A 26,406-nucleotide genomic window follows, 5' to 3' on the forward strand; every position below is an offset into this window, starting at 1 on the left:
TACACAGAGAATAGATATTGACAGGTCGCGAGTCTATCGCAGGGCTAACACAGAGACAAACAACCATTCACACTCACACGCACACCTAGGGTCAATTTAGAGTTACCAGTCAGCCTAACGTGCATATCTTTGGCCGCTGTGCCGCCCAATAAATGGCTCTCCAAAGCCAAAATTTTGAAAAGACCAGTTAACTTTGTCAAATTTTTTCTCAGCGTCAAGTGATAAACAATGGCTTCTGTGTTTCTGTGATGCGACATGCTGATCAAGTTAAGGAGCCTTCTAACATTATTTGTAGATAGCCAGCCTTTGATAAAACCCATTTGGTCATTGAGAATTAATGACGAGATTAATTTCTCTAGACGGAAGAGCTTTGAAAATATTTTTGATATCGTACGCAACCTATGTTTTTGACCTCTGTTACTGTCCTCAGAAACAAAGGGGCCAGAACTGACTAGAAATGTTTCATTAATTCAGCAGGGAATCCATCCAGCCCAGGAGCCTTGTCCTTAGGCATGTTTTCTGATGCAGTTGGTTAGTTCTTCCATGGTCAGTGTCACATCCAAGAAGTTTATTTGTTGTACAGTCAGATTTTTTTCTTTTGCATTGGAGGTGATTTCCAACACTTGGCCTGATTTGTTGTTATGCTCAAAATTTTAGTATGAGTTGTGTAAGTATAAATAATTTTTTTTGATAAGATATTTTTCGTTTACACTTTCTATGAAGGTTGTATTTATAATGCCCTATGAATGCACTCATAATGTTTTATAAGGTGTCTATAAAGCATTATAATGGTCATTATTACCATCTATACATATTCACAAGTCGTCATAACCAACTTCATTATGCATTATGACAACTGGTTATGAATGATTATAATTTTAATCTGAATAGTGCATTATAAATATGTCAATATCTGCCTAGTCACTTGTTAGTTTTATGATGCATCATAACTACTTTGCTTTGCTAAATGTGCGTAGTGATGCATAATGAGTTTTGACTTCGCCTATAGTGCTTTATATCTGTAGTTATAAGTATATGTAATAAAGTTATAATAATGTATACATCTCCCTACAGCACACAGTTATAAACAGCTGTGCAATATCATAAGTGCTATTTGTAAGCTCTAAGTAAAGTGTCAAAAATATGACACTATTATTAACAGATATAAGTTACTATGAGTAATTAAAAGGTGCAATGAACTAAGTCCTGAGTCTGGCATCTTTACTTCATATGCACAATATTATAAATGACTATGTTAATATCATAGGTGTTATTTGTCAGCTTTAGGTAAAGTAGTGCAAATGAGGTGTTGTAGAAATAAGATTATAAACAAATATGATGCACAATGAAATGAAAGCCTGGACAGTAAAGACAAAAGGAATGCATTTAGATCACTTTGTTTTCATTTAAACCAACACACATAATCAGAATGATTATCGATGCTCTGAGCACATTACACAAACACATGAATTACGTGAAACAGGCCATAAAAGTGGCATGGCGTGGTCCTAGAGATGTGGCTCTTAAAAGTGTCTTTGGGTTGGTGAGGTGATTCAGGGTCAGAGGTCAGGGGATGGTTTAACAGCAACTACAAGAAGAACAGAGGCAAATCTTTAGTCCTCTAGCTGGGTTTGTTTTTTTTTTTATGCAGAAAGGTTTGATTGAAAACAAACAAACGGATCACGTTTTTTTGTTTAAAGCAGCCTAATAAGAGATTATGTTACCGCATATCTTGCAGTCAGCGCAGATTACCCGTAGGTGACTTAAGCTAGCTACATGAAAGTTACCAGACATGGCTATTTTTAATTCACAAATTAGATCATTTTCATATTCTTGCGTTTAATGATTGAAACTATTCGAAATCATTGCTTTACCACGTAAACCATGTGCTTCGTGTAAGCAAAGTAAGGCATTAGCTCACAAAACACTAGCAGGACAGAGAAACATCCTACCTGTCCTGGAGAGGGCTCAGCGGAGAAAGGGCAGAAAAGCCGCTTTACGACTAGTACATACAGTCAATGCTTTATAACAGTGGGAGGAGCTGGGGACGGAAGTGAGTGGGTGGAGTCAGAGGTCAGGGGTCATGGACTAAGGAATGACATTTCTACAATAATAATAATATTAATAAAAACGATATTAAAATTCAATCAAACCCGGCTAGAGCACTGAAGATTTGGTAAATGGTCTTGCTCTTATATAGCGCTTTTCTACTTACTCAAAGGTACTCAAAGCACTTTTACAGTCAGAGACACATCCACCCATTTCCCTGGGGGGAAAAGGTGATTATTGTGTATGGGACCCAGATGGAGAAGGTTTTTAAACCCAAAGCTCCATCTAAGTTGAACCCATATTTTAAGGAGTTCACTGCACCTTTTAATTACTCATAGTAACTTATATCTGTTAATAATAGTGTCATATTCCTGTCACTTTACTTAGAGCTGACAAATAGCACTTATGATATTGCATAGCTGTTTATAACTGTGTGCTGTAGGGAGATGTATACATTATTATAACTTTATTACATATACTTATAGCTACAGATATAAAGGACTATAGTAGAAGTCAAAACTCATTATGCATCACTATACACATTTAGCAAAGCAAAGTAGTTATGATGCATCATAAAACTAACAAGTGACTAGGCAGATATTGACACATTTAGAATGCAAAATTCAGATTAAAATTATAATAATTTATAACCAGTTGTCATAATGCATCATGAAGTTGGTTATGACGACTTGTGAATATGTATAGATGGTAATAATGACCATTACAATGCTTTATAGACACCTTATAAAACATTATGAGTGCATTCATAGGGCATTATAAATACAACCTTCATAGAAAGTGTTACCATATTTTCTAATAGTACTTTAATTTTTTGTAGTTGGGTCCGTAATTGTTCATTTAGCTTCGCAGAATTTTGTTCTGTTAGTTGTTTAATCTTATCCTCAATGTTTTTTTCTGCTTGTTGATCCCGTTTTTTTTCTTGTAAGAGAAATAAGATATAATTTTCCCTCTGATTATGGCTGTCACAGTTTCCCAGGTCAGAGATGGAGATAAATTTGGAGTCATTTATATTCCAAAAAGCATTTCCATTCCTTCCTTATTAACGAGTCAAATTCAGGATACCTTAGTAATGAGGTGGGTGACGGTTTTAGGTTGGGTTCTATTTGAAGGTGGAGGGACACTGGTGTGTGATCACTGATTATAATAGGATGTATACTGGTATTTATTCTTTGCACAATAGAGTTGTTTGACGGGAAAAAGTCAATTCTAGAAAAAGAGTGGTGCACTGGGGAGAAAATGTATTCCCTCTTGGTAGGGTTTTTGATTCTCCAACCATTGCCAAGTCCAAACTTATCCATGTATTCATTGAGGATTTTGGCTGATTGTGTTTTTTTTTGTGTGTGCCGAGTTATGAGTTATGAGACCGATTTATAGAGCGATTCAGGACTGTGTTAAAGTCCCCTCCAATGATTGTAGTTGGGGTAACTGATATGTCGGACAATTGAGAAAAAAAAAAGTTGTGGAAGAAGGCCAGATTATTGTTATTTGGAGCATAGATATTTACAGTTGTGTATAATTATGTGAAATTTTAAAGATTGATGCCTGAACAATAACGTATTTACCTTCTGTGTCAGTTATCATATTGTTTAAGGTGAATATAAGTCTCTTGTTGACCAAAATGGAGACTCCTCTTTGTCTTCTATTGTAACAGGATGAAAACATTTGGTTAAAATTTGGATCTATAAGAGATTTTTCATCTGAATCTTGTAGGTGAGTTTCCTGAACGAGGAAGGTATCTGCTTTTATTTTGGAGATATACTCCATAATTTTATTTAGTTATTGCCTGCGAGCAAATGCCATGTACATTCCAGGATACCATAGTTAACTGAGACATGGAGAGAGAGAGAGCATTCAGTCATTCTCTGTACGAGTGCTGAGTCTGTGTATGTCTCTAAAGAGCTGTATGAATGGACTTAGAATCAGTGGTCTGAGTGAAATCTGGAGGTGAATGTTGGAATAATTGATTATATATGTCAGACAATATCATAGAAACATAACAACAAGAGCATTAGTACCCGGAAAAAGAACAGTGAACTCAAAGGCACCTCTTTCAGGATGAATGTTCTCTAAAGAAATCAACGAGAGAGATGGAAAGTGCTGTACCCGATCCTAAAAGAACCAACAGTGAGGAAAAAGGACTGCACTAACAGTGAACAAACTCTACATTGATGGTCAGCTGTTTCAGGATGCCAACATCACCCCCTGGCTCCTCTAAAGGAATAATTATTAATAAAATAATACAATAATACACTCTATCGCATATCCTCTATTCATGTTTCCCTGTGCTCCACAGTCCCTTCCATTCACACGTTCACCCCTCCACACATCTCAGATGCAATAACGTCCTTTATTGATGTGCTGATGTTAATAAGTTAACGCCCTTTACTCTTAACGAGTACCTCTGCTGGAAATGTTGGACATGGTGGACGCGGTGAAAAGTGATGTTATTTACTATCTATGTTGGCAGTTTAAGAGTGGTGGACATGAAGTTTTTTTTTTTTTATCAGGGCTACTGTTGTCTCATCTCGATCATCTTGAACCATCATCTTGAAACATCAACAAGGCATTTTCGTCCACACAACTGCTGCTCACTGGATATTTTCTCTTTTTTGGATCATTCTCTGTAAACCCTAGAGATGGTTGTGTGTGAAAAACCCAGTAGAGCAGCAGTTTCTGAAATACTTAGACCAGCCCGTGTGACACCAACAACCATACCACATTCACAGCCACTTAAATTCCCTTTCTTCCCCATTTTGATGTTCGCTTTGAAATTCAGCAAGTAGTCTTGATCACATCTACGCCTAAATGAACTGAACTGCGATTCTTTGTCAATTCCCTTATCAGTTCTGCCTGTGAATTTTTCGTCTAGAAAAAGTAGTTGTTTGTGGTTTTGTGTAATCACCAGCAATTGTATTGAATTTCTAAACAAGAGACAAGAGCTTGTATTTGTAAACAAGTAGGAAAACAAGTAGGAAATTCGTCACTGGATCCTCACTGGCACTGCTGCAGCACTAGCAACTGCATTCGTTGACCAGAGATTGTCAAACACATGGCACGCTTGGTATTTAATCAGCATGTTGGTGGTGTTACCTCCCTTGCTTGAAGTTCCGGTGCTGCATAAATTGCACATTGTGCTGTTACAGTCCCTTTTAGCTAAGTGAAACTACAATTGGCGGTTGCATTACTGCCACCATTTGAACTGGGATGTAAAGATTCAGCACAAAAAATATCGATAAGGGGAATCGATAAGCATGAAGGCTAAAAATATCAATAAACTGAACCAGTTGGAACCAGGGGCCTCATTTATCAAACAGTGCATAGAAAAGGTTCTAACTTCTGTCGTAGGAATGAAATTTAGAATGTGTAAAAACATCTGGATTTATTAAACGTGCGGACACGGTCCTACACACGCTAACAAGTAATCGGAGATGATAAATCCCAACTGTTCTTAACTACCAGGCTTGTGCATGGTTCAGGTCATTTGCATTCAAAAACGCCCCAAATTGACCATATATGGCAGCAACAATCCCTTTAAGAATGCATGAAGAGATTTTTTGTAACGATCACCGAAATTACAGCAAAGAGAGCGCGCCGGAGCCGGAAGCGGTTGAGGAGCTGGAAGAAAATCAATTCAAAATCAACAAGACCCCACCAAATCCATATATGAAATAAAGGATCTTTTGACCAACATCGCAGATACTTTATTGCAAATAAACGATTCACCGGAACAGATTGATGCATAAGCATCACAAAAGTTAAATAAATTTAATTAGAGAATAAAAAAATGAACAAAAATGAAATTTCTCACATTCCAAACACCAGCTAACAGGCAGACTGGCCTTAAATCTCTCTTTGATCCTCTCTCTAGTTTGGATGAGTTGTTGAGGTTTACACTGAAGTGCGTTTCTACAGCAATGTTTAATAGAGACGTGGTTGCATCTCCCATTACTTGTGTATTGATTGAATGAAATCCTTCCCCGTTCACGTGACTATTGCGTGATTTATTGTGATATGCGTCAATCTGGCTCCAAATTATGTTTGGGAATCTGGCAATGGCCCGAAATCCCTGTTTAATTTGGGCTTTTTGGTGATATCTGTACGGCAACTGCAAGCTGCGGCCAGAGATTTTTTTTTTCATCCAAAACTGCCGAGATGATTCTGCTTAGTATCGGCTGTGAAATGCCACATATGTCCCTGCAAAATCTCGCTGAAATGTTCTGGTGTCCAAGCATCCCAAGGTAGACAAGAGATGTGCACTGGATTGGCTTTGATTTAAGTCTCTCTGAAAACGCAATGGTAGTGTACTTCAAGTTTTTTTTCAGGTTGTTGTTTATAGCTTGTCATGTCAATTATTAAAAGTGTCCGCTAAACTACTGACTGAGCATTTTTATAAGAAACCAGCAATATGTGGTAACGTGTGAAGCTTGAGATGCTGCTGAACGCTGCGACTGTCTTAATGGGTCCTATGTGTAGTTTCACTGTTGTACCACTAGATCTTGTGGGTATGCATGGTTGGAGTTGTGCGTAAATTTACACACTTTTCTAAGTACAATTACAAATTAATAAATACCATGCTTTGCATCAGAGTGTGCGTACACTCTTGTTACGCACAGATCTGTGTGCACACACAGTTGATAAATGAGGCCCCGGTTCTTTAAAAGAACCAGTACTCTGATTGTCTATTACTCAGTGCATTTTCAGTTTTATTGTCCATCACGTTGTGCTCCTTGCCCCCACTCTGACCACATCTCTTTGTTCTTGTATCCACATCAGCACTTGTGTCAACAACATTGTACCCACCATACAAGTCAGGAAGTTCCCAAATCGGAAGCCCTGGATGGACAGTCAGGCATATGCTGCATGCTCGTTCTCTTGCATTTAGATCAGGCAATGAGGCAGAGTACAAAGCTGAGAAGTATGGACTGTGAAAAGCCATCACTGCAGCCAAGATGCTACTGCTGACTCTGGTCAGATGTGGCAGAGCCAGCAGCATATACCGACTACAAGTACACCACCAGCAACATCAGCTCGGATGACTTTCCACACATGCTTGAGACCTCCAGCCCCAGCCCCAGCACACACACACACACACACACACACACGTCTGGACCTCAGAACAGGTTCAGGTGTATGCCAGAAGAGTCCTCCAACACAGCTGCAACTTTAAACCCATCCCAATTTGTCCTGGCAAAACCTGCAGAGTCCAGAGTGAATGATGTCTCAACTCCATTCACACCTTGAGACTTGAGTCAGATAATAGCATCATTAGAGCACCATTCATAGGGTAAGGGTAAGGGTAAGTAGCCTAGGCACACAGTCCCCCCTCTTATCAACAAGGAAGTACCCAGCCATTATGGAAATAGTGGCACCAGTTTCTGGTCAAGCAAGTTTCTGGTAGGTGTTACCCACAGAGTTTTCCTATTTAAACGTCAACTTCACACTGGTCTCTCACAACTGAAGGAGCTACTCAGATGAGTGGCGAAACGTCTTCAAGAAAATTCTACATATATTTGCAGGCAACAATAATGATAAGCACATATGTTTATATTTAGTTCTGTTGTGTTCACACATTAGTTGAGATTGTTGCCTGGTGTGTAAGTGGTGTATCCCCATCTGTCTATTCAGGTGTTGCTGTTTTTTTTACATGGTTTATGCTGAGCTCTTCCCAGACACCCTTTTAATGCACTCAGCCCTTGTTCTGCATTACCTGACAGGTATGACAGTTGTCTCCTCTGCTCTCTCCGGTTTCTTGATGCATTTTTTTTTTCTAATTTATATTAGATTGAACTTGTACCGTGTAGATTTCCTTTGTAATTCTGTTCTTGTTAAAATTCTTTCATGGACCACTACTGGTACACTACTCATTACTGTGTACCTGGTGTCTGCCAGTGAAATGTTATGTGTGGTGTGAGAGTGTGTCAACTTGCTGAAATGTGCCCCACTTGAGAGCCCTGTAATGTCATCCTTGATGCTTTCAACACATCATGGCATTAACTTGTCCCTCGGATACCCTGAAAGTACAGCTGAAGGAGTTAGGACTGAGGAGCTACTAATGAAGTTAGAAGGGCCATAAAATCAGAGCTGCATGGACCTGGACAAATGTTTGGCAAGATATGCAGAAATTTGGCAACAACTCACACTTCTTTCCACAGTGTGGACAGTACATGTCGTCTGCTTTCAAAGTGGCATAACAGTACCACTTCCACGTAGCTGACCATTGACAAAACGTCATTTTTTGAATGGCAGCGAAAGAACCAATCACATCAGCTAACAAGCAGTACATGAAAGCAAACAAAACGAAGTGCTGAGGTCTAGTCACAGCACAATAGAAAACAAGAGGATCATGCAATCAGTCAACCATATGAGTCTAATTTTCCAGTCATTCCATGTCCTAACATGGAAAGCCTAAGGCAAGGATAGCAGCGGCAGCAACTACTGCTGAACAGAACAGCTATGGATTGTTTTGCTCCAAACCCACAAGGCTCTCAAAGGAAGATGACTGCATTTAGCAGACTATGAAACTAAACTTGTGATGTTTTTGCACTATTTGTACAATTTTGACTTTTTTAACAGTGAGTGACTGCCTCTTTTAAAACAATAGCTTAAATGTAACTGTAGTTCATAATACTTACGTGCAAGCTCCATATACTAATCTGTGCCTAAACCTGTGCAGAGTTTTATCTCCTGTCTCTATCTAAATAACAAAACAGAGTGTCAGACAAAAGCCATATTGTCTACAGTTGGCAAAAGAATGCAAGGTGTTTTCCAGCAGCATATTTTTGACAAGTAAGCATTGTTTCAAAATTGGCAGCTGGAAGTTGTGAAGGATTCCTCCATCCAAAAACATTGTTTCTTCCTGTTATCAGCACCCAACACCTGATTTCCATCTCCTTTATTAAACCAACCTGTGGGATACAGATATACTAAAGTCTGGGTTTAAATTTCTGCCTGAATATCAGTGATGTGTTTTTGATTATTGATTATATTGACTGATACCTGTTTCAAATGAATCCACAGTCTATCATGCTGCATTTATCAATTTGGCTTGAACTCAACTAGTTTTATGGTGGAATTTAGTCCCTCTGCATGTGGAGCAGCTTTTGTGGCAGTCTTATTAACTAACCTGACATGCTATCAGACATTCAAACACCAGCCAACATACTTTGTGGCATTTTTCACTATAGTCGATGTGTAGTAGATGTGTACTGCTCCACATCTTGCCATGATGACACACACACACATTCTTGTATGGCCATCTTTGTGAGGACACTCATTGGCATAATGCATTCCCTATCCCTTTACCCTAACCCTAACCATCTCAACTACATGGTTAACTCTAGACAAAGACAAAGATAGACTTATAAGATGAAAAGAATACACACCATATTGTCTTGGTTGTGCAACTATCTGGATTCAGTCTCTGCCCTATGCGGCATTTCTTTATGTTGTACCTGGTGTGGGGAGCCAGCATGTTCAATCATGCATGGCGTAGTCAGAATAAGAAGCTGGTTGAATAACAGGTTTTTAACAATAAGGCTCTCTGAGGAAAAGTATACAGATGCTTGTTATTTTAGGACATAACTTGTACCAGACAACTACTGGAATTCCTGTCTTAAACTTTCTCACTGCATATGCATAGCCAGCCTCATATTTGAACATTAAAGACAATTGTCTGTGAAGATTGTAGGTGATGCTACATCCAAAAAAAAGTATGAACTAATTGAGTTTTCTTGAAGACTGTTAGTGGTACTCAACACATTGTCCTGCTTGTGATGTATTCCCTTAGATGTTCACACTTTTTATGATAACATCACTGGTCCTGCCAGCATGTTAAACCTGACCCTCCTATGCTTTCTCATCTTGTTTTGTCTATTTATCGTCAGGATAAATAAAGATAATGGTTCTCTCCTTTGTCTTGAACAAGGGAAATGCACGATCAGTTGGACTAAGATCATAAGGCAGATCCTGTGGGAAATTCCTTTTCTTTATAGCTTCTTTGTCTTGGGTCCATCTAAGGAGACAGTATATCCAAATGCACAGAATTTACCTATCCCTGTCTCACACTGCCTCCACTTTTTTTTTTCTTTTTCTTCCTATAGTTCTGGAACTGATGATCTTGGATTCATCTTTCCAATAAATGCCATTCCAAATGATTTGCACCTTGTGTTGAATTCTTTGTATTTTTTCCTGTGACCTCTTCTCTTTTATGGGTTTTCTGGACGGTATTTTCTTTGTCATGGAAAGAATTCTGGGATCATACACCACTGTTGTCCCCTGTATATATGTTAGATAGGAGAGGTAGTGGCTGGATTAAGCAGGAGGTTTATGTTACAGATAATTATTTACCAACCAAATCAGAGACAGGATGACACCAACAAACCCAATCTAATGACTGGCTATTTAACAGGAATGATGGGGACAGTCCAGGGATGAGGACACCAATCTGTTCTTTTTTTGTCTTTTTTGCTGTCTTTCATACAGATGCACACACAAGTTCCTCCTACTCCAATAAGTGAGATGGGGAGCAGGCCTAAGGTTAGGGGTGCTTATTTAATATATTGCCTCAGTACGCAGGAGTCTCAAGAAGGTGGAGGACATACTTCATTTGAAGTGAGTGGCTGGTGACTCAAAAAGACAACATGAGAAAACACCAGCCAAAGAAAATGCAAAAGAATCCGGATACACTTTTGTGATGCCAAAAAAGTAAAAAAAAAAAGAAAAAAAAAGAAGAAAAAAAAGAGTGATATTTCCCAGAATCAATATTTCAGAACAATTCAACACACATAGCCCATCACATCAATAGAATATACATTTGTGGGAGAAAAATGTCATATAATTCAAAAAATCCTGAAATATAAATATCCATTCCTCCCAGTGATTATTTCTTGTATAAGATGAGCTACTCCAGACTGACTTTTGAATGGCTCTTTTTGAAAGGAACAGATCCAGAAGATCCGGCTCCTTTAAACAGATGTGAATCCCAGCTCAGAAAAGTTCTCTGGAAACACTGAAGACTCAGATTATTCAGTTCACTGACTTCATTCCAGTCAGTGAATCTACTTAAAGTTAAATATCAACATAAAGTGTTTATTATATGCTATTTTGCTTAAGCAGTAAAACGAGGAAGAATTTCAAGTTTAACCCAGGTGAATTTATAACACTCGTCATTTACATCTTAATTGGCCCCGTTCTAAAGCACACATTAGACTGCAATTAGTCCAATCCATTTTGAATACATTACCATTCAAGGAAAATTGTACAGACACTAGGATGATGTGACACAAACATGAAACAGTCTAACAGAAAATGGGATCTGCTCATTAGGTTTCTAGAAATGTTCATTAAGTATAGTGCTTCAGAGAATATTTAAGGATTGACTGCACAGCCAAACAGTTTTACAACAAAATGTTATATGTATAGACTATCAAGAAGCATTTCTTTCTAGTCCTGCAAATAACAGGCAATAAATAGAAGCTCTTGGTTAATGAGTGAGAACAAAGCTCAAACTTTGTTGCTGGAAACCAATCCAAAATGTTGGTTTATCTTCCAAGCTGTTGGTTTGTCTGTATTTCTGCTGAGTGTTGTATCTTCAGGCATGTTTCCTGCATTAGGTTCCTCGTAGCCATTTTTGTCTCTGAGGAACTTTCAAATATACAAGCTTTATATAGACACGAAGCACAGCAACAGAAAAAAAAAAAATCTTCAACCTTCATTAGTGGATCACTGGTACCAAAATGAATAGTCAAAATTTCTTATGTGTTTTTATGGAACCAATAAATTTTAAGTTTTTAATGACTGTATTAGAATTTAAACCTCCAAGTAATTCATACATAGAAAGAAACCAAAACAAATACGTTCACAAATTAAGTTATGTGTAATAATGTAAAATGACCCAGGGAAAGAGTATTGAACACGCTTACTGATATTTATTTAATACTAACTGTACAAAAGCCTTTGCCTTTGAAATGACAGCTTCAAGACTCCTCCTGTATGGAGAGACTAGTCGCAAGCATTGCTCCAGTGTTATTTTGGCCCATTCTTCCACACAAACAGTCTTTAAATGTTGAAAGTTCTGTGGGCCTCTTCTATGAACTCTGATTTTTAGTTCAAGTACATTTTTCCTCCCTTCAATTATATGATGTTTGCCAGTACCACATGCAGAAAAACAGTCCCACACCATGATGTTCCCACCTCCAAACTTCACTGTCGGTGTGGTGTTTGGGGGGTGATGTACATCCAAAGATTTCAGTTTTGCTCATCTAACCAGACTATGTTCTTCCAGTATTTGGCAGGCTTGTCCAAATGTTGTGCAGAAACCTTTAAACAAGCTTCAACATGCCTCAGAAATGGAGTCTTGCGTGGTGAGTGTGCATACAGGCCATGGCCCTTGAGTGCAGTGCTTATTGTTTTCTTTGAAATAACTGTGCCTGCTAATTCCAGGTCTTTCTGAAGCTCTTCCTTTGCTCTTGGACAACTCTTCTTTTCACTCCTCTGTCAGAAATCGTGAGAGAAGCACCTGGTCGGTTTATTCTAATGATGTTCTTTCCACTGGATTAAGTGTGCTCACTGCAATGTTTAGAAATCTTTCTGTAACCAGTGCCATCAGAATGTTTGGCAACAATAAGGTTGCAAAGGTCTTGAGAGGGTTCTTTGCTTTTATCCATCATGAGATGTTCCTTTGGGCGGCACAGCGGCTTGGTGGTTAGTGCTGGTTCCTCCTAGTGAGAAGATCTGCGTTCTAGTCCAGCTCGGACCTTTCTGGGTGGAGTTTGTATTTTTTCCCTGTGTCCGCGAGGGTTTTCTCCAGGTACTCCAGCTTCCTCCCACTTCCAAAGACATGCGCATTAGGCTAACTGGTGACTCTAAATTGACCCTAAATTGACCCTAGGCGCAGGTCAGGGTGACCCACACCTGTACCACGCTTCTTGCCCGATGCCAGCTGGGATAGGCTCCAGCAACCCCCATGGCCCTAGTGAGGATTAAGAGGCATGGAAGATGAGATGAGATGTTCCCTGTGCAACACCTTGGTAATGATCAGTTTGGACTGAACCAGCTGATATTCATTTGCACTGACAAGGGGTAGGATGGCTTTCTGATCACTGATAGATTGCAGCTGGTGTCTTGGCTTTCCATACCTTTTTCCACCTTCCTTTCTGCATGTGTTCAATACTTTTTCCCTCAGTTATTTTACATTATTACACATAATTTATGAACTTATTTGTTATGGTTTCTATGTATGGATTACGTGGGCTGTTACCAACACCTGGTGAAAATTTCATGTCAATGGCCCCTTTAGAAATAAGTTTACTATGAAAACATTGCGATGTGTTCAATACTTATTTTACACACACACACACACACACACACACACACACACACACATATATGTGTGTGTGTGTGTTATTATTTGTTTCTGCCTGGAATTATCCAGAGCAGAATGAAGTGCTTCTAATTCCTGCGCTAATTAAAATAAACTGGAGTATCTTAAACAGACTGCCTTTGTTTGACACTAGTGAGAACCTTTTAAAATAATAAATCTCTTAAGTTCCAAAGAAAACAGCAGCTGTCATTATGACACCAGCAATGTTATCTGCAGTGAAAACAGTTGGGTGTGTTTTTTCAATTGGCTTTCCTCAACAGTACATTCCGTTGCAGTGAAACAGTTTAACCACAATACAACTTCTGTTCTCGAAGTGAAACAAAGGTGGTTAGTGCTGTCTGTCTGTTAGAGAATCTGAAATGCCATAGGCAAATACTCCACACAGATGACGCACTGTTATTGTTTATACAAGCCTATCCAAAATAACAGCAGACATGAAAAGTTGCTCAGGGGTTAGAGTTTAGGGCAATGATAAAGCAAAGGTCACAGTTAAAACAACAAAACTTAATTTACTTTTATTTTTTTACATTTCATTGAGCCATCTGGTAACATTTTAAATGGATTTGGTAAGAAAATCAATACAGTTGAGAACAGGCTAAAATGCACTTCTTTGATGCTGAAACACCCTCATGACACTCATAAATGAGAGCAGAAGATGTATACAGTTTCTAGGACCTAACTTCTTGCACATTTGTGCAAATGCTCTCCTTCAGTGGAAACTGCACACATGTACCTCTGCCTTTATGTACATTCCAATAGATACAATAAAAAAACATTTGGAACGTTTTGTCAGCACCTTCCAAAAGCATTGCCTGATCTGATGCCCTATATCTGAAATTCAAAAGAATTGGATAAGTGCATGTATCTTGCAAAACATCTTCTTTGCCTTGTCTGGGACGTTGCCAAGTCTAAAACCACCTGCATGTGTGTGTAGATAATAAAACAAGAACAACTAATAAAAATTTTGGTTTGTACTACTGTCCAAGGAGGGCAAGGATGGCTTGCCCTTGACTATCTCTTCCATATTGTTCTATATTTAGTTACAAGCTACATACCACAGACTTTTAAGATCACTGTAATTGAACCTCTTCCTGAAAACAATACACAAGTATTTAGGCCAAGTATAGATCAATAGTCACCATCAGGATTTAGAAAATATCATAGTACAGATACAGCGTTGGCTAACGTGACCAATATTGTCCTCAATTCTTCAGACAAGAAACTCATTGTTGTACTTGTGCTGCTTGACCTTGCTATATTCGGCATTACTGATCGGTCATGGAGTTCCAAGGGATTCAGATGACCAATTACACCTAACACATGTTTCAAAGGTAATGTTATTTGTCAGGGGGGTAGAGGTGATGACCCAAATGGAGGACAGTTGATGAGGCAGGCAGGGAATTCAAACAAAAGGTATTTAATGAAAACAAATAGGAACAAAAAGCACTGCAGGCATGGCAGGAAAATACAAAAATCAAAAGAATCATGGACGTGGCATGGAGCAAAACACATGGAGACAAGGACATGGGATCTTGAAAATGGGAAATAACATCAGGCAGGTAACATAATCTAAAGACCATCAACGATGTGACAAGAAACAAAGGGAAGGCAGGGCTATAAATACACATGACAACTGAGGGATGACAAAACACAGGTGAGATGGATCAGGGCAATAACACCAGGAGAAACCAATTAATAATCAAGGGACACACAAGGAAACCTGACAGGAAATCCGAAACTTATCAAAGTAAAACAGGAAACACAAAGCATGACTTAGACAGACATGACAAAAACACAAGGAAGCACGACAGACAGGAAACTAAGAAACTTGACAAAATAAAACAGGAAAAACGAGACATGATCACAAAATAAAAGACAGACACAGACCCATGACAGTTATTAGTATGTACCACAAACATTTCCCTTGCTATGCAGATAACATGTAGATATTTGCGAAGCCAGATGAACCAAATCAGTAATTCAAACTTCCCTTATGATGTTTTTGTATTTCGCCTGAAAATCTTGGAAAAAATGTTGTTATACTAGTTTCCGACATGGGATTCTCTGTCAATGACTAAACATACAGGTATGAACAAAACTTTTTATTCTGTGTCTTAACAGATACAGATTGCAATTTATAAATCACTGTCAGCTGTAGTGGTCTTGCACCCGCCACAACTTTTTCTGTGTGGCACTAACTGCAAATAGGTCCCCATCTGGGACACAGTGGCAGTCTCACTACCTCCAGGCCATGACTTCTGAATGTGATCTAAAAAAAGGACATTTTACAAGTGTTGGGTAAGAATAACACATTTATCAAAATAACTTTGACACATTGAACAACATATGGCAAGTTAGTCAAAATCGAGATGGTGCTGAAAAAGAAATTATATTTACCTATCATGACCTTGCAGATGGTCATTCTTCGGAAGACATTCTTGCCACCACCACCATCCTGCCATCAGCTTATTTGTAAGGACTCAGTCAAACACACAAACACTATTAAATTGAGGTCAGGCTATGGTATGTGGAAGTATACAAATACAAACTGAGGAATTTTTTTTAACTTATTCATAGAATAGAACTTATTTATAGTTTCTGTTACTGTGACTGCAGTGTCAAAAACAAGGTGATCCTCGTCACTGCACTGCTCGTAGCTTTCACAAATGAACCAACAATACACCACAAAGACATTTTCACACATTTTAACCACATTAACTTACATCAGATAATCTTCACAATTTGACATTGAGTATGAATTTTTGTTTTTCATACATCATATATACATGTATACATACACACACACTCAAGGGGGTTATTTTGAAGGGGACAACTTTAGAGTTTGCATTTGTAACATCAACAACAACAATGTACAACATTTACACATTTGATACGCCTAATGTCTGTGTGTTTGTGTGTTTGTGTGTGTGTGTGTGTGTGTGTGTGTGTGTGTGTATATAAACACACATATATACTGTATCTATATACACACACTGAAAAAAAATATAAACGAGACACTTTTTTTTTTGCTCCCATTTTCGAGATCAAGATGCTGACTGGACAGCATGATTATTGCACAGCTGTGCCTTAGTAGAGGCCCTGAAACTGGTTGTACATCAGATACGCTGACCGGGGTGACCAAGCTGGGTGTGATAAAGTCCCAACTTGTGTCCCAGTAGCACACTACACCACACATCCCCCTTCTTCAACCAGAGCCAACGTGAAGCCTTTTCAGCAGCTTCCATGATATTCTTAATTTTGTTTAGGAGGAATCCCATGAGGGATCTTGAAGCACTCAACACTAAGGTTTGGTTTAAGGTTTGTAGATTATCCTGAACTGCTCGATACTAACATTCTCCTGCATGAAATAATTTTATATTTGCCAGTTATATTGCGGAGCCTTGTGACCACTATTTTCCGTGTGTGAAGTCATTTCTTAATGACACATGTCAACAATGTCACACATATAGGGTAATTTTTTTTGTGATTCATCAACAAAAGAGAACACAACAGAAGATATAACCTGTAAATAAAGGATATACTGCTGCTACAGGCCTAGGCTGCAGGGGGACGATGCGCTGAGGACATGTCCTCTCCTCTTTCTTCTCTGGCTCCTGTCCTCTAATATCTTATCATTTTATTTTCTATCTCTTATAATTTACTAATCACCGTGTCTCACTCTCTCCCTTCCCCTCCCCTCACCCTCCATCATCTTGTGAGGGTCTCTGGTCTGGAGTGCTGAATATCTGACCTGTGGAGTTCTAAGCTACATCTGCTGTCGTGGCCTCATCAACCAGCCCAGTCTTCATGGTCTGGAGTGCTGTGTATCAGACCTGTGGAGCTCCATAAACTACATCTGCCACAGTTGTCATGGCCTCCTCCAGTTGTCCACTCCTACCTAGATGAACAATTCACCAACCTGCCCATGATTCCTGTTATACTCACAAACTGTCTCACAGATCATCAGCTATGTGTTATATTACTAGATCCTACATGTTTCCTTCAGCTTGATGTATGTATCTATGACAGAAGTTTATCTTGTTTCTCCTGTTCTTCTTTTCTATGTTTCTTCTTCTTTCTATCTCTGTTTCTACCGGCTGGCGTTCGGCAGATGGGTCCCTCCATATGAGCTGGGTTCTGCTCAAGGTTTCTTCCTGTTAAGTTTTTCCTTGCCACCGTCGCCCTCAGATTTGCTCTGGAGGTTGCAGTCTGGTTTTTGTGAAGCGTCTTGAGACGATTTGTATTGTTATTGGTGCTATATCAATAAAAAATTTGACATTTTCGTAACTGAATGACAGGCCACATCTAACCTAGGGTATACTAGCCTTAACTGAACAGCAACAAAACAGTTACTAAATATATTATATATATATATATATATATATATATATATATATATATATATATATATATATATAATTATATGGGGCGGCACTTTGGCTTGGTGGTTAGCCCCATTAATTGGGCTAATTAGGCTAATTGGTGACCCTAAATTGTGTGTGAGTGTGATTGCGAACGTGTTGGCCCTCTAGCCTGATGCCAGCTGGGATAGGCTCCAGCAACCCCCACAACCCTAGTGAGGATACCGAGGTGAAGTTGTTTGATATTGGATATTCGACAAATATTCAAAATAAGGAACGGTGTCTTTTTTTTCAATATCTCCTAAGCCATGTGACCTTGTGACTCCAAAGCAATGCAGAATAGTTATCCTATGTAGTACCAACCACACACACCAACCACTCACAGTCATTAATGTTTCCTACTTTACGTGGTAAATTATTATTTCCCAAACTGATACACTTTATTACCTGTGATTTACTTAACGTTAGCAGCTAATCCCATTTATAGATAATTGACACAGGAGCTGCGTTAGCACCAAACGTTGGCAGCAAATGTTAGCTGCTAACGTTTGGTGCTGTGTTATGCTGCGTTCAATTGCACTCGGCACTCAGAACTTGGAAAGATCCGATCGCCGAGTCGGAAAAGTGCAATACAAATGGCCCTTGAACTCGGGATTCCGACTCGGGAACTTGGGTAGGATCTAATCAGCCAGAGTAGGTCAGAAATACGTGGAAAACGTCAAAGCAAAATGGCGCTACACACCGTGAGAGGTAAACAGTCACTTTATCTTCAACATTTAGTCTGTTATGTGTCGTCTAATTTAGCATTTGTGTTACTAGAAGTGTAGGATTACTTTGTAGTGGTATTTGCACTAATTGCACTTTGGACCCATAGAAGACCCAGCCATTTAACTGTATGTTGTAGCAGGCAGCGTCTGACCCGTCAACTTTCTATCTTGACGAGCACCTCACTTTTAAAATACAAATCATTACACTTGGTGAGTAAAATTTTGAAAATAATGTTTCACTGTAGATGTGATTCATATTCAGTTTATTGCCCTAAAGGAACAAAGAAACTAGAAATATTCACAGTTAAGAAGCTGAAATCAGAGAATTTGATTTTTTTTTTTTAAATACCCAAGCCGATTATTCAATTATCAAAATAGTTGATGATTCATTTTATTATTGATTAGTGTTTGCATAATCGATTAATACTCGCAGCTCTAACTGAGCTATATCAATTTCTGAGCTATATCACTTTCATCTGACCAGATGTTACATGGTTTAGGGCTGGAAACTAATGATAAAGTCACCTGAACCAATGGACAATGAAGAGGAGATGCCTGCCACAAACCCAACCACACAGTGAGTGTTTCACCAGAGATTCAATTCAATTCAATTCAATTCAATTCAGTTTTATTTATATAGCGCCAATAACAATACAAATCATCTCAAGACGCTTCACAAAAACTAGACTGCAACCTCCAGAGCAAGCCTGAGGGCGACGGTGGCAAGGAAAAACTCCCTTTTAACAGGAAGAAACCTTGAGCAGAACCCAGCTCATATGGAGGGACCCATCTTCCGAAGGCCAGCCGGGTAGAAACAGAGAAGATAGAGAGAAAAGAAGAGCAGGAGAAACAAGACAAACAAACTTCTGTCATAGATACATACATCAAGCTGAAGGAAACATGTAGGATCTAGTAATATAACACATAGCTGATGATATGTGACAGTTTGTGAGTATAACAGGAATCAGGTCGTTGAGAACAAGATGATCTCGTTGAGAACAAGATGATGGCTGCCAGGCTGCAGGTACACAGTTGGGGAGGTCCTGAGTGTTTGCTTAAAAAATCATCCAAAAAGCAAAGTGGACCTTGGATTGTGCTATCAACATATTCCTCTGTTGCTTGGATAACTCTCTATCTTCTGTTATGTTCAACTTGTCCAAGAAAAAGGGACACTCTAACTTTGTATCCAGCCAGATGGAGCCAGCACATGTTATTTACACGGGTACTGGACTATGGCCATGCTAGGCCACCCCCAGGTGAGCAGGAAAAGGCTGTAACAGGCAAACCACTCCTGGATGTTCTTAACCTCTTGCTGATACTTCTTTTGGCTGGTGATGTTGAACTAAACCCTGGGCCAGTACTAGCTGGGCCTTCACCTTCGCTAGCTGGGCCAACATTACTGTTAACGGGGCCTTCATCTCAGGCAGCCGGGCTAACAACATTGCTAGCTCACCCAATACCACTGCTAGCTGGGCCTCCACCTCTGATCGTTGGGCCTCCACCTCTGCTAGCTGGGCTCCCACCTCTGCTAGCCGGGCCTCCACCTCTGCTAGCTGGGCTCCCACCTCTGCTAGCCGGGCCTCCACCTCTGATCGTTGGGCCTCCACCACTGTTAGCTGGGCCTCCACCACTGCTACCTGGGCCAATACCACTGCTAGCTGTGCCTCCACCACTGCTAGCTGGGCCTCCACCACTACTACCTGGGCCATTACCACTGCTAGCTGGGCCTCCACCTCTGCTAGCTGGGCCTCCACCACTACTACCTGGGCCATTACCACTCCTAGCTGGGCCTCCACCTCTGCTAGCTGGGCTCCCACCTCTATTTATATAGCGCCAATAACAATACAAATCATCTCAAGACGCTTCACAAAAACTAGACTGCAACCTCCAGAGCAAGCCTGAGGGCGACGGTGGCAAGGAAAAACTCCCTTTTAACAGGAAGAAACCTTGAGCAGAACCCAGCTCATATGGAGGGACCCATCTTCCGAAGGCCAGCCGGGTAGAAACAGAGAAGATAGAGAGAAAAGAAGAGCAGGAGAAACAAGACAAACAAACTTCTGTCATAGATACATACATCAAGCTGAAGGAAACATGTAGGATCTAGTAATATAACACATAGCTGATGATATGTGACAGTTTGTGAGTATAACAGGAATCAGGTCGTTGAGAACAAGATGATCTCGTTGAGAACAAGATGATGGCTGCCAGGCTGCAGGTACACAGTTGGGGAGGTCCTGAGTGTTTGCTTAAAAAATCATCCAAAAAGCAAAGTGGACCTTGGATTGTGCTATCAACATATTCCTCTGTTGCTTGGATAACTCTCTATCTTCTGTTATGTTCAACTTGTCCAAGAAAAAGGGACACTCTAACTTTGTATCCAGCCAGATGGAGCCAGCACATGTTATTTACACGGGTACTGGACTATGGCCATGCTAGGCCACCCCCAGGTGAGCAGGAAAAGGCTGTAACAGGCAAACCACTCCTGGATGTTCTTAACCTCTTGCTGATACTTCTTTTGGCTGGTGATGTTGAACTAAACCCTGGGCCAGTACTAGCTGGGCCTTCACCTTCGCTAGCTGGGCCAACATTACTGTTAACGGGGCCTTCATCTCAGGCAGCCGGGCTAACAACATTGCTAGCTCACCCAATACCACTGCTAGCTGGGCCTCCACCTCTGATCGTTGGGCCTCCACCTCTGCTAGCTGGGCTCCCACCTCTGCTAGCCGGGCCTCCACCTCTGCTAGCTGGGCTCCCACCTCTGCTAGCCGGGCCTCCACCTCTGATCGTTGGGCCTCCACCACTGTTAGCTGGGCCTCCACCACTGCTACCTGGGCCAATACCACTGCTAGCTGTGCCTCCACCACTGCTAGCTGGGCCTCCACCACTACTACCTGGGCCATTACCACTGCTAGCTGGGCCTCCACCTCTGCTAGCTGGGCCTCCACCACTACTACCTGGGCCATTACCACTCCTAGCTGGGCCTCCACCTCTGCTAGCTGGGCTCCCACCTCTGCTAGCCGGGCCTCCACCTCTGATCATTGGGCCTCCACCTCTGCTAGCTGGGCCTCCACCACCGCTAGCTGGGCCTCCACCACCGCTAGCTGGGACAATACCACTGCTAGCTGGGCCTCCACCTCTGCTAGCTGGGCTCCCACCTCTGCTAGCCGGGCCTCCACCTCTGATCGTTGGGCCTCCACCTCTGCTAGCTGGGTCTCCACCACCGCTAGCTGGGCCTCCACCTCTGCTATCTGGGCCAATACCACTGCTAGCTGGGCCTCCACCTTTACTATCTGGGCCTCCACCTCCGCTACCTGGGCTTCCACCTCTGCTAGCTGGGCCTCCACCTCTGCTAGCTGGGCCTCCACCTCAGCTACCTGGGCCTCCACCTCAGCTACCTGGGCCTACACCCCCATTAGCTGGGCTTCCACCTTCGTTTACTGGGCCAACGGTAGGCGGAGGTCTTTTGGCTGATGTGGAAACAAGCAGTGCAAAGCCACTTGCAAACATTGCCAATAAAATAAACAAGAGGCTGCCAAATCCTGCAATATTAAAACACCGTAAATTTAGGGTGTTTCAAACCGTCAATAACTCTAAACTAATATGGGATTCAATACATAAATCAAAAGGCATTCTCTGTGCACACTTAAATATACAAAGTATTCTACCAAAAAGTGATCAGGTCCATCACCTTCTCACCGACTCTAATATTGACTTCCTCTGCCTATCCGAGACATGGCTTCGTGAATCTTCGCCCTCAGCAATACTGTCTGTACCTGGTTATAAATTTTTCAGAAAAGACAGACAGGGTTCCAAGGGAGGAGGTGTTATGATTTATGCCAAGGACACCTTTAACTGCAATGAGATATATGTCACAGATGAAAATGGATTAGAAATTCTTGGACTAACTGTTTCCTTGTCACAGCAAATGTCTTTTATTCTTATAGTTATTTATAGGCCTCCTTCTTCAAATGTGGATTTTTTTGAAAAGTTGGAAATTTTATTGAAACAACTCAATCCTGCAAAAGAGGTGATAATAATGGGTGACTTAAATGTTAATTGGAAAGTTAACAAAGTTAGGAAAAATTTGAAAAAGGTCATGGATGATATGGATATGACTCAGGTAATTAATGGCCCTACAAGAATTACAAATTTCACGAGCACCCAGATTGATTTAACTTTTACTAATAGACCAGAAAGGATTTTGAAGTCATCCAATATGCTCACAGGAATGTCTGATCACAATCTTATAATGATCACAAGAAAATTAAATAAAAAACGCTTCAAACCCTTGGCCGCCACTGAACTCTATAGGATACCAAAACAAGAACAACAAAACTTTCAAGACTCAATCAAAGAAGTAAACTGGGATGAATTGTTCACCGGCAAAAACTTGGATATGGATTGTTCTAATATGGCTGATAAAATACAACAAATAATTACACAATTTACACGGATAATTAAATTAAAAGCTAGAAAGAACAGCCTTCCCTGGTTAAACAGATCTATTCTTAAACTCATGAAAGAACGAGACAACTCTTTGAAGTTGTCACTCAAATTAGGGCACAACAGACACCAATTTGTTTCGTTGAGAAATAGGGTAGTGAAAGAAATAAGAAAGTCTAAAGCTGACTTTTTCATTACTGCCTTGAACAGTGCAAGGGGGAATTCTAAAATAACCTGGAATTATATTAAAAAACTATTGGGTGATCCCCAAAAAAACAAAACAAAACTAATGCAAATTCAATTAAATGGAAATGTCTTGACAGAACCTCAAGTGATGGCTGATGCTTTCAACAACTACTTCATTGAGTCTGTGTCAGAAATTTCTGATAAGTTCACAGTAAAACAAAGGAGGGAATACCCTGTATCGTCTGCAACGCAGTCTTTAACCTTTACAAATATTACTGAGACTAAAGTTATTGATTTAATTCGATCACTCAAACCATCAAAAGCAAAGGATGTTTTTGGAATGGATTCGAGCATGCTCAAAGATCTAGGTTCAGCTCTTGCCACTCCGATTGCCTCAATCATCAATCTTTCAGCTTCATCGGGTCAATTTCCAAAGGCCTGGAAATCTGCCATTGTTACCCCTGTCTTTAAATTTGGTGACCCAACATCTCTGCATAACTACCGCCCAATAAGCATTCTTCCAGCCATTTCCAAAATTGCAGAAAAATGGGTGTCACAGCAGATTGTCCATCATTTAAACAGCAGCTCCCCCTCTCTCCATGCCATGCAGTTTGGTTTCAGATCCAAGCATTCCACTGAGATGGCTACTTGCTTCCTTATTGAGAAAATAAAAAAAATTCTCGATAAGGGTGGAGTTGTAGGGGCGGTGTTTTTGGACCTCAGGAAAGCCTTTGATACAGTAAATCACTCTGTTCTTCTAATCAAACTCTCAAAATTTAACTTCTCTCAAAACGCTGTGGGATGGATTGAATCATATCTGCATGATCGAACACAATCTGTATCTGTTAACAACTGCATATCTGACTCTCTTAGGCTAACCTCTGGAGTCCCTCAGGGATCAATATTAGGCCCCCTTTTATTTAGTCTTTATATTAATAATTTGCCCACTGTCTGTCCAGAAGCTGAATGCGTAATGTATGCAGACGATACGGTTTTCTTTGTTCATGGTCACACCAAAGACATTGTTGCCGCTCAACTCATCAAAGCAATGTCCTGTGTTACAAGTTGGTTGCAGGAGTGCTGTCTACAGCTAGATGTTTCTAAAACTGTAGGCATGTATTTCACTAAAACAAACAAAGTATCACTTGACCCCGACATACATGTTAATGGAGAAAAAATACAAATTGTCAACCAATATAAATATCTTGGGATAATAATCGATTCTGAGCTTTCCTTTAAAGCCCATATTGGCAAATTGTGTAAAAAAATCAAGTTAAACCTCGTTAATTTTCGTGCAATTCGAAATGAAATGTCTACTGAAGCCGCAAAAATGTACTTGCATTCGATGATTTTCAGTCATTTCAACTACTGCCTAACTAGCTGGTCCCAGGCTGGTCAGAGCTCAAAAAAACCATTGGAAATCTTGTACAAACAAGCAATTAAAGTTATGGATAAAAAACCTAGGCACTATCATCACTGCGAAATTTTAAAAAAGTATAGTATTTTAAATTGGGACAGTCTTCACACATTTGCAGACCTAAAACTGACCTACAAAGTGCTCCATAAATTGGCTCCAGATCCTCTGGCAGAGTTCATCAGCCAAAGAAACAGCCTTGAGCGTGTCACTCGAGGCTCTGTCAGAGGTGACTGTTATATTCCTTTGCGCAGGAGCACTTTCAGTAAGTCGGCCTGGTCAGTAAGGAGTGCAAGTGTGTGGAACTCAATACCTGAGGAGATTAAACTGCTCACGACATACAAGGGCTTTACAAAAAAACTGAAAACGTGGCTTATCAACACCTATAGCTCCCAACACTAAAATATGTTGTGATGCTCTGATGTTTTGATGTTATGATAAAATGTTGTGTTGTATTTTGATTGTTTTTTTTTTGTTTTTTGTTTTTTTTAATTATACAGTAAGTGTTGTTTATGTATCTTGTATTATATTGTACATGTATTGTATGCTTCTTATTGCCTTTTTTACATCAAGGCCAGGGGACTACAGATGAAAACTAGCCTTCTGGCTAATTCTGGCTTTTTTAACCATGGGTAATCATGTGTTCTATGAAATTGCACTGTCCCTTTCTTAAATAAACAGTAAGATGGGCAGGTTGGTGAATTGTTCATCTAGGTAGGAGTGGACAACTGGAGGAGGCCATGATCACTGGGGCAGATATAGTTTATGGAGCTCCACAGGTCTGATACACAGCACTCCAGACCATGAAGACTGGGCTGGTTGATGAGGCCACAGCAGCAGATGTTGCTTAGAACTCCACAGGTCAGATATTCAGCACTCCAGACCAGAGACCCTCACAAGATGATGGAGGGGGAGGGGAGCGGAGGGGAGAGAGTAAGACACAGTGGTTAGTAAATTATAAGAGATAGAAAATAAAATGATAAGATATTAGAGGACAGGAGCCAGGGAAGAAAGAGGAGAGGACATGTCCTCAGTGATCAGACTTTGTTCCTCATCGCCGGATATGTGGTCAACTGTGCTCACAGAACCAGTCACACAACACAACAATAAAAACAGATTATCTGTTTTTTTATTAATCTGTTTTTATTGTTATTTTATTGTTTGTGTGTGTGTGTGTGTGTGTGTAAATATATATGCTACACACACAACCTAGAGGCACATATACAGCAAGAGTTGACAGCTGCGCGGCTTGCAGAAGTCATAGTTACAGCGTAAAACTTTCTCTCTCTCTCTCTCTCTCTCTCTCTCTCTCCCTCTCCCTCTCTCTCTCTCTCTCTCTCTAATTTTTAAATGCTAGAAAGACATCCAAACAAACATCATTTGCTGTGGCCGGCCATGTTATCCGAGGTTGTGCAATGAAAGCATTTACCTCGGAAGTCGTAATTTCCAACCTCGGATCTTTCACAGTTCCTAATGCAATCGAACGCAGCATTAGACACAGGTGCTGTGTTAGCAGCCAATGTTAGCTGCTCTTAAAGTAAGCGATGTTATGCTCGCACATTACAATGATAAAATCGCTTTTGGCAAAATCAGACATTGGAGGTCATTAAACCAGCTAAAACATGTTTTACAGAACAACAGAGTTCTACTTGGTTAATCATCTTATAGTTTTCTCAAAAGATCTAGCTCTTATGGAACCATAACTTAGTCTGGATAAATCAACATTTAATCATTACTTCAACAAAATTTGAAAAGTTTAAAATTCACGTACCAAGCCAGTTGAAA

Source organism: Mugil cephalus, chromosome 17 (genome assembly GCF_022458985.1).
Source record: "Mugil cephalus isolate CIBA_MC_2020 chromosome 17, CIBA_Mcephalus_1.1, whole genome shotgun sequence".
Classification (NCBI taxonomy): domain Eukaryota; kingdom Metazoa; phylum Chordata; class Actinopteri; order Mugiliformes; family Mugilidae; genus Mugil; species Mugil cephalus.